Source organism: Ranitomeya variabilis, chromosome 3 (assembly GCF_051348905.1).
Source record: "Ranitomeya variabilis isolate aRanVar5 chromosome 3, aRanVar5.hap1, whole genome shotgun sequence".
Lineage (NCBI taxonomy): Eukaryota > Metazoa > Chordata > Amphibia > Anura > Dendrobatidae > Ranitomeya > Ranitomeya variabilis.
The window spans coordinates 731,587,805-731,595,664 of NC_135234.1; the positions used below are offsets into that span (position 1 = coordinate 731,587,805).

A 7,860-nucleotide genomic window follows, 5' to 3' on the forward strand; every position below is an offset into this window, starting at 1 on the left:
AGCGACGCTGCAGCGATCGGCATTGCTGTCGCTATCGCTGCAGCGTCGCTTAGTGTGACGGTACCTTTACTGAGAGGGTACATTTCTCAGGCATCTCCCAGTGGGTGGAGTGTTGTGAACTCTATTTCTGGGCTCCCTCTTGTGGTCACAAGTGGTACTGTGTGAGTGCTGTCTTTCTGCAGGTTTGTGACTGGCATCAGCTGTCTCGTTATATGTGGGCTGGTTTCCTATTTAAGCTCACTTGGACTCTCAGTTGATGCCTGTTGCCAATGTACTAAGACTAAATTTAATACACCGCACACTCTAGGGGTATCATTAGAAAAAACGTAGAATTTATTTGAAGTGCTATAGATTTATTATTCAACAGTGCAAAATGCGACCAGAAGTCACACTGACAACGTTTCGACTCTTCCCGAGTCTTTATCAAGTGGTCACTGAAAAGAACAAAACATATATGAACAACTGTGCAGAAAAAATATACATACAAACAACCTTATGTGTGAAGTCGTAGCACACAAAACCCAAAAGGGAGAGAGAACAAAATTATATATATACATATATACAAAACATAGCATGTTACAGGTATTACATCCTGTCACGGGTGAGAAGAATCCCCATTCTGAAGGTGAAAGTAACGTTCCGTGTGGTTTGGAGGTGATTTCATGTAGTTCAGAGGACGGTGGACCCGAGAAGATACTGAAGTGAGGTTTACCTTAGCAAGGTGAATAGTGGTATAGCATGAATAGTATCCTTGTGGCATACAGAATATCTATAAAGGATAAAGAGTGTTAGTAGGGACCGTAGATAAGATGCAACTTAAATCCAAAAGTTAGGACAATTTACCTTGTATTAATAATCTATTGTTTAGTAATAGGTAGGTAGCCTTTCCTTGTAATATCGCAGATACAGTCTGTTTGGAGTACATAGGACATGGATGTGTGATACAGCACGACACATAAAGGGGCATATACAGCAATGGTGCCGGAATTATTACCTGCCAGAGTTGGTAAAAGTACTAAATGGTATAGCAATAGCCCAAAATTTGCAATAATCCTGTGATGCCGTAGAAAGGGAACCTGTTAAGGATGCATGGGATTAAGGTGTAAATAAAAAAGGAAGCTGATAGGGGAGTGCAGTAGACAATGCTATATGGTGTTACCTGGCAAGATAATGGGAGGATTCGCCTCGTAAAATATGCTATCTGCAGGTAGGTCTGTCATCTCACATGTGTAATCTGTTATAGATGCACAATATTAAAATGTGTACAAGTAGTGAGAGGGTAGAGATAAAAAATGGTTGTACCGGGTATTACCTTGTACTGCTCGTAGTATGTGACTATATCTGAAGTATCTCAGGTAATATCAGTAGGTATGTAGCCTTAGCTTACAATAGGGCTGTAAGTGGGAGACCTCTGTAAAAGGATATACACAGGGGTGGGATTCAGCCGGTACGACCCGGTACGGGGCAGCCGTTTACTAAAATTTCTATCTGCCAGCGTACCGGTAATTGAAAATGCCCCCCCCACCCCCGTCGCCGCTTATGCCTCCTGCTCCCTGTCTCATACTCACCTCACCTGCTCCAGCGGTGCCGGCTGGTCTGCTCTCAGCGACTGCACGACTGCAGCTCGCCCTGTGTGAGCGGTCACATGGTGCCGCCTCATTAAGGTGATGAATATTCATGAATATTCATCATCTTAAATGACCGTTACCACCTGACCGCGGCGCTCACACAGGACGAGGAGGACGGTGCAGTGCTGCGCAGGGACAGAGCGAGGTGGAGGATTCCGTTCCTCTGCTACGCGGTGTGTGAGCCTGTGAGGTGACTCAGGTGAGTATGAATCATTCCAGCCAGGGAGGACGGGGGAGCCGGCGGGGAGGAGGAGGTCCGCGGTGGACGGCCAGGACGGGGAGCCATGCCCATGAATGATACAAGATGGGACTGGGAGCGTCGGGGAGCCGGCGATGAGCCACGCATGGGGGGGGGGGGCGCGGCGGGATGAATCATGAATCATTCCAGGCAGCCAGGGAGGATGAAGGGAGCCGGCGGCGAGCATGTAGGAGGTCCGCGGTGGACGGGGAGCCATGGGACTGGGGAGCCGGCGATGAGCCACGTATACGGGGGGGGGGGGGAGATGAGCCACGCATACGCCGGGGGGGAGATGAGCCAGTGCGTGGCTCATCCCCCCCCCCTGTATGCGTGGCTCATCTCCCCCTCCTGTATGCATAGGTGGGTCAGGCACTGGCTCATCTCCCATCCCCCCCCCCTGTATGCGTGGCCCACGCATACGGGGGGGGGGGATGGGAGAAGAGCCAGTGCCTGAGCCACCCATGCATACAGGGAGGGGGAAATGAGCCATGCATACATGATGGGAGGGGGGGCCATTATACAGTATGCATGGAGCATCATATGTGGCCTTTATACAGTATGGAGCATCATGTGTGGCCATTTTACAGTATGGAGCATCATGTGTGGCCATTATACAGTATGGAGCATAATGTGTGGCCGTTATACAGTATGGAGCATAATGTGTGGCCGTTATACAGTATGGAGCATCATGTGTGGCCGTTATACAGTATGGAGCATCATGTGTGGCCGTTATACAGTATGGTCCGCCCCTGCCCCATTGTCGGCCATGGCCGGCTGTGTGCTGCTGGGGTGTGACTGTGCGGCCGGGCAGGGGTCCGAACGTCGAGATGGCTGTATCTGTGCTGGGGGGGGGGGTCATTAGGGGTGGTGCCGGCTGTAACTGCTGCTGCACTGGGGTGTGATTGTGCAGCCTAGGGGGTGGGGGGCGATCGTCGGGAGGGGTGCCAGCTGCTGCGCTGGGGGGTGATTGTGCGGCCCAGGGGGGGCGATCCAATCGGCAGTGGGGGCCAACTGCTGCGCTGGGGTCATGACTGTGGCCTCGGGGGTACGAACGATGACAGTGCATGTGCTGCCGTTGTTGTTGGTGAATGTGCGGGGGGCCAGCTGCTGGGGTCGGTGAATGGGGGGGGGATGCAGAACAGTGGCAGAGGTTGCAGAAAATGATGGGTTAGGATGGGGGAAGGTGGAGGATCCTGGAAAGTGGAGCTGTGTATACGGGGAAATGTGTATGTATATAGGAGGGAGAAGCTGATGTGTATGTATATGACACGATCGTGTTCATATAGACATCACAGTGCCCCTAACACTTTCTCTCTTATTTTTAGCTACCAACTGAAGCTGCTGGCTAGAAACACAGTGGATGCCACGTTGACATCATGGAAGACTCCTCAAGGTTTGTTTGGTCCTTGAATAATGTATAGAGAAATGCAGAGCTGTAGTACACAACCCGTATAACACCCCTCTCCCATATACAGTATCAGCGCCCTGTTCTTTGGTGCTAGCATTCTTAGAATTATAAAATTGTAGAGTTGGAAGGGACCTCAAGGGCCATCGGGTCCAACCCCCTGCGAATGCAGGTTTACCTAAGGGCAGTTTACTGTTTCATACTTCTACTTTAGTAATTTAACTAAGGATGTTGTGGACTGATCAGCTAAAGCACCTTGTACACGGACAATTGTCCTGTGCAGTACATTTGCTTTAGTCGTTTGTTTCTTTGAATGACTTTAATACCGTATGTCACAACGTATTCTTGTCATTAAGGGAGACAAACTGCTTCCAAAAATATGAATCGTGCCACTGGGCGTGGCTTATTAGTATGGGTGGGGTTATTGAAAATGGGCGTGGCCAAAATTCCGGCCGCCGCGACTTAGAGGACCTGTTGTTAAAAATTTGAATCCCACCCCTGGATATACAGTACAAGTTAGGTACCCGGGTGATAGCCGATTAAGGTATATATGGATAGTGCATAAGGAGGAGTGTTAAGAGACATTACCTTATGCTGCAGCTAATAAAAGGCTCCACTTGAAAGTTCTATGGCGGTGCCAGGGAATGGGTCACATGAATTGCAGAGGGGCTGTAGGGAAATGCATAATATGAGCCAGCGCCCTGTATAATAACAGGGCCATGGGTGATAAGGGACAGGAGGCTACAACTACATTGGTGGCTTCAGGGTGTTACCTGGTGGTCCTGGGGTGTGAGCGGCACTCCTGTGCCTTGCTGTGTCGGCAGGTGCTGTATGGCGTCCCGACACCTGTATTTAAGCGTGGAGGGACCCGCGGTACCGGAAGTACGTCATCCGGCACCGGAAGTCCCGCCGCCCGGTGTCTAGAGTCCAGTGCGCATGCGCGAGCGCCGTCAGGGAGACAGAGCGCTATGTATCAGCTGCAGTGTTTGCGCCTGCGCAATTGGATAGCCGCCGGACTCTAATGTATATGGGGTAGGTGTGTCATGATCATAGGCATCCAAGCAGACTATAAGTGCGGTCCTAATTGCCTGATCTAGCTAGGAGGGGCGAACCCCATAATAACCTTGGAAACCTGGATCTTATTGGTACTATGAAATAATAGAGCAAACAAAAATTATGGAAATAAATAATAAGGACATAATGACGTCACAATGGGAGGTTTGGGAAATAAAATTGAAAACGATCCCAAGACTGAAGCAAAAATTAAAGAAAAAAATAAACCCGGTAAGAGCCAAGAAAAAAGAAAAAAGAAACAAAGAGAAAAGAGAAAACAGGAAAAAATCTATATATGTGAAAAAATGAAAATAAAACGAAAATTAAAATCAAAAATAAAAATAAAAAATGAAAAATAAAAGATAAAATATGAAAATAAGGATGATTGCCCCGTTTATGGGGAAAGAGGATAGTCATACCGAGTAGAGATTAGACTCACCACCGCGGTCAGCGGGTCTATAGAAAAGGAGAGAAAAAGACATGTCAATATCAAGATTAGGGCAGCCAGTCTATTTCCCTATTTAGACCCTTTGGTGCTAGCGTATCGAGCGTGTAAATCCAATACGTCTCTCTGGATCGGAGTAATTTGATGTGGTCACCCCCCGTCTCGGTCTAGGTACTTGCTCTATTACCTGGAACTTGAGTTGTGCTACCGTATGTCTAGCAGCGGAAAAATGGGCAGGCAGGGGGAGCCATGTTTTACCACACCTTATTGTGGATTTGTGACTGGCCACGCGATCCCTTACATGTTGTACCGTCTCGCCAACATACAGAAGGCCACACGGACATTTGATTAAGTATACTACGAAGTTGGATTCGCAGGTAAAGAAACCCCGTATTGGGAAGGACTTCCCAGTCCTTGGGTGCGTGATGTTATCTGTTCTGATTACGTTAGAACAGGCAGCGCAATGGAGACATGACGGCGTGTGCTAAGGAGTTGTTGAGTGAGTTCTGTGCGTGCGCTCCCTATGTCAGCCCTTACAATCTGGTCCCTGATGTTAGGGGGTCGTCTTGTGCTCATCAGTGCCGGTGTTTGAAAAGAGGGAATGCTGGGATAAGCTTTGCCCAGAAGAGGCCAATGCCTTCTAATTGCTGAGTGGACCCTTGGCATAAACGGGTGGTGAGTATGTACGAAGGGTAGCCGTTCCTGTTGAAATTTAGGTAGTCGATCTTTGTCAGGAGTAGAGGACAGTACCAGTTCTTGTTGCAATAGTGCGGATGGGTATTCCCTGTCCCTGAACTTTTGAGACATAAGGTCAAGTCTAGTATGACGTGTTTCTGGATCCGACACTATTCGTGACACCCTTTTAAATTGAGAACGGGGAAGGCTGTCTTTCGTGGACCTGGGATGACAGCTTGAATACAACAATAAACTGTTACAGTCAGTAGGTTTGGTATGAAGATCTGTGCTCAATCTACCCTGGGGATCCTTCAAGACCAAAGTGTCGAGAAAGGCTACCTGTGTCGTACTGAAATTCAATGTGAACTGAAGTTCTTGATAGACGGAATTAAGATAACTGTGAAAGTCACTAAGTGTGTCTGGGGTACCCGTCCAGATCAAGAAAATATCGTCTATATAACGATGATATTCAATCGCATGCTGGAGAAAAGATTCGTTATTATAGACAAATTGTTCCTCGAAGAAGTGCATATAGGCATTGGCGTATGCCGGGGCTACATTAGAGCCCATGGCGGTCCCGCGTGCCTGGACGTAGTAGGAGTCCTCATATAGGAAGTAATTTTCATAGAGTACTATCCTAAGTAGGTCTAAGCAGAAATGTTGCCAATGTATTCAGTGCTATTCTGATTCCTTCTGACTACCTTGCTACCAGTCTCTTCAAGAGAAGCTAAGTTTCCGTTTGTTCATTTTTTGATCATCAGTGTTCAATATGTTTCTTGTCCAACTTGCTAATATGTGATTTTCTTGCTTGCTGGTAGCTCTAGGGGGCTGAGTTTCTCCCCCCACACCGTTAGTTGGTGTGGGGGTTCTTGAATTCTCAGCGTGGTATTTTGTAGGGTTTTCTGCTGACCGCACAGTTCACTATCTATCTTCTGCTATCTAGTTTTAGCGGGCCTCATTTGCTGAATCTGTTTTCATTTCTACGTACGTGTTTTCCCCTTACCTCACCGTTATTATTTGTTGGGGGCTTCCTATATCTTTGGGGTGATTTCTCTTGAGGCAAGTGAGGTCTTGCTTTCTCTCTAGGGGTAGTTAGTTTCTCAGGCTGCGTCGAGACGTCCAGGATTTTAGGCACGTTCACCGGCTACCTTTAGTGTGTTTGGATAGGATCAGGATTGCGGTCAGTCCAGTTACCACCTCCCTAGAGCTTGTTCTATGATCAGTAACTTAGCTAGTATTTCTAGTGATCCTCAGCCACTGGGATCATAACAGTGCAACAGGCCTGAAAGTGTTTAATGCATCGCAGAAGTGGGATAAGAGAAGTTCTGAGTACAATTTTTTTTTTTCTTTCTTCCTCTCCCTTTGCTGCAGTCTGTCCAGCTTCTCTCATCCCCTTAGGCTGGGGTCACACTTGGCGTAAGACAATACGCCACGTATTATACGTCCGTACTACGGCCATAATACGGAGAAATGTTCCCAAAATATTGATCCGTAGTCAGGGTGTGTCAGCGTATTTTGCGCATGGCATCCTCCGTATGTAATCCGTATGGCATCCGTACTGCGAGATTTTCGCACAGGCTTGCAAAACCGACATCTAATGGATTTATGTGCTCAAATGTTCATTAAAACATATATACAGTATATATATATATATATATATATATATGTCATTGAGACACATATATATATATTCTGTATTTAGATTTCATTCAGCGCGATATCTGTGAAAAGCCGGTAATTCAATTGCTGGCTTTTCATTTCTCCTGCACAAACCCGACAGGATATGAGACATGGTTTACATACAGTAAACCATCTCATATCCCCATTTTTTTTGCATATTCCACACTACTAATGTTAGTAGTGTGTATGTGCAAAATTTCAGCGCTGTAGCTGCTAAAATAAAGGGTTAAATGGCGGAAAAAATTGGCGTGGGCTCCCGCGCAATTTTCTCCGCCAGAATGGTAAAGCCAGTGACTGAGGGCAGATATTAATAGCCAGGAGAGGGTCCATGGTTATTGGCCCCCCGTGGCTAAAAACATCTGCCCCCAGCCACCCCAGAAAAGGCACATCTGGAAGATGCGCCTATTCTGGCACTTGGCCACTCTCTTCCCACTCCCTGTAGCGGTGGGATATGGGGTAATGAAGGGTTAATGTCACCTTGCTATTGTAAGGTGACATTAAGCCAGATTAATAATGGAGAGGCGTCAATTATGACACCTATCCATTATTAATCCAATTGTATGAAAGGGTTAAAAAACACACACACACATGATTAAAAAGGATTTTAATGAAATAAACACAGCGGTTGTTTTAATAATTTATTGCTCTCTCAATCCATTTGCAGGCCCTCGCTTGGCAAAATAATAAACGCACAAGATACATACCCTCAGCTGAACCGTCACGTCCCACGAGGTAA

General features: G+C 47.1%; 1 long non-coding RNA gene across 1 annotated transcript; it reads right to left on the reverse strand.

Annotated features, from left to right (window-relative positions):
• Nucleotides 1-372: 372 nt before the first annotated feature.
• Nucleotides 373-4,146, reverse strand: LOC143818569 (uncharacterized). Its single transcript, XR_013224615.1, has 5 exons — nucleotides 4,045-4,146; nucleotides 3,860-3,940; nucleotides 1,313-1,411; nucleotides 1,160-1,234; nucleotides 373-769 (listed from the first exon to the last, which is right to left on the reverse strand). It is a non-coding gene; the product is annotated as an uncharacterized LOC143818569 (long non-coding RNA).
• Nucleotides 4,147-7,860: the final 3,714 nt, after the last annotated feature.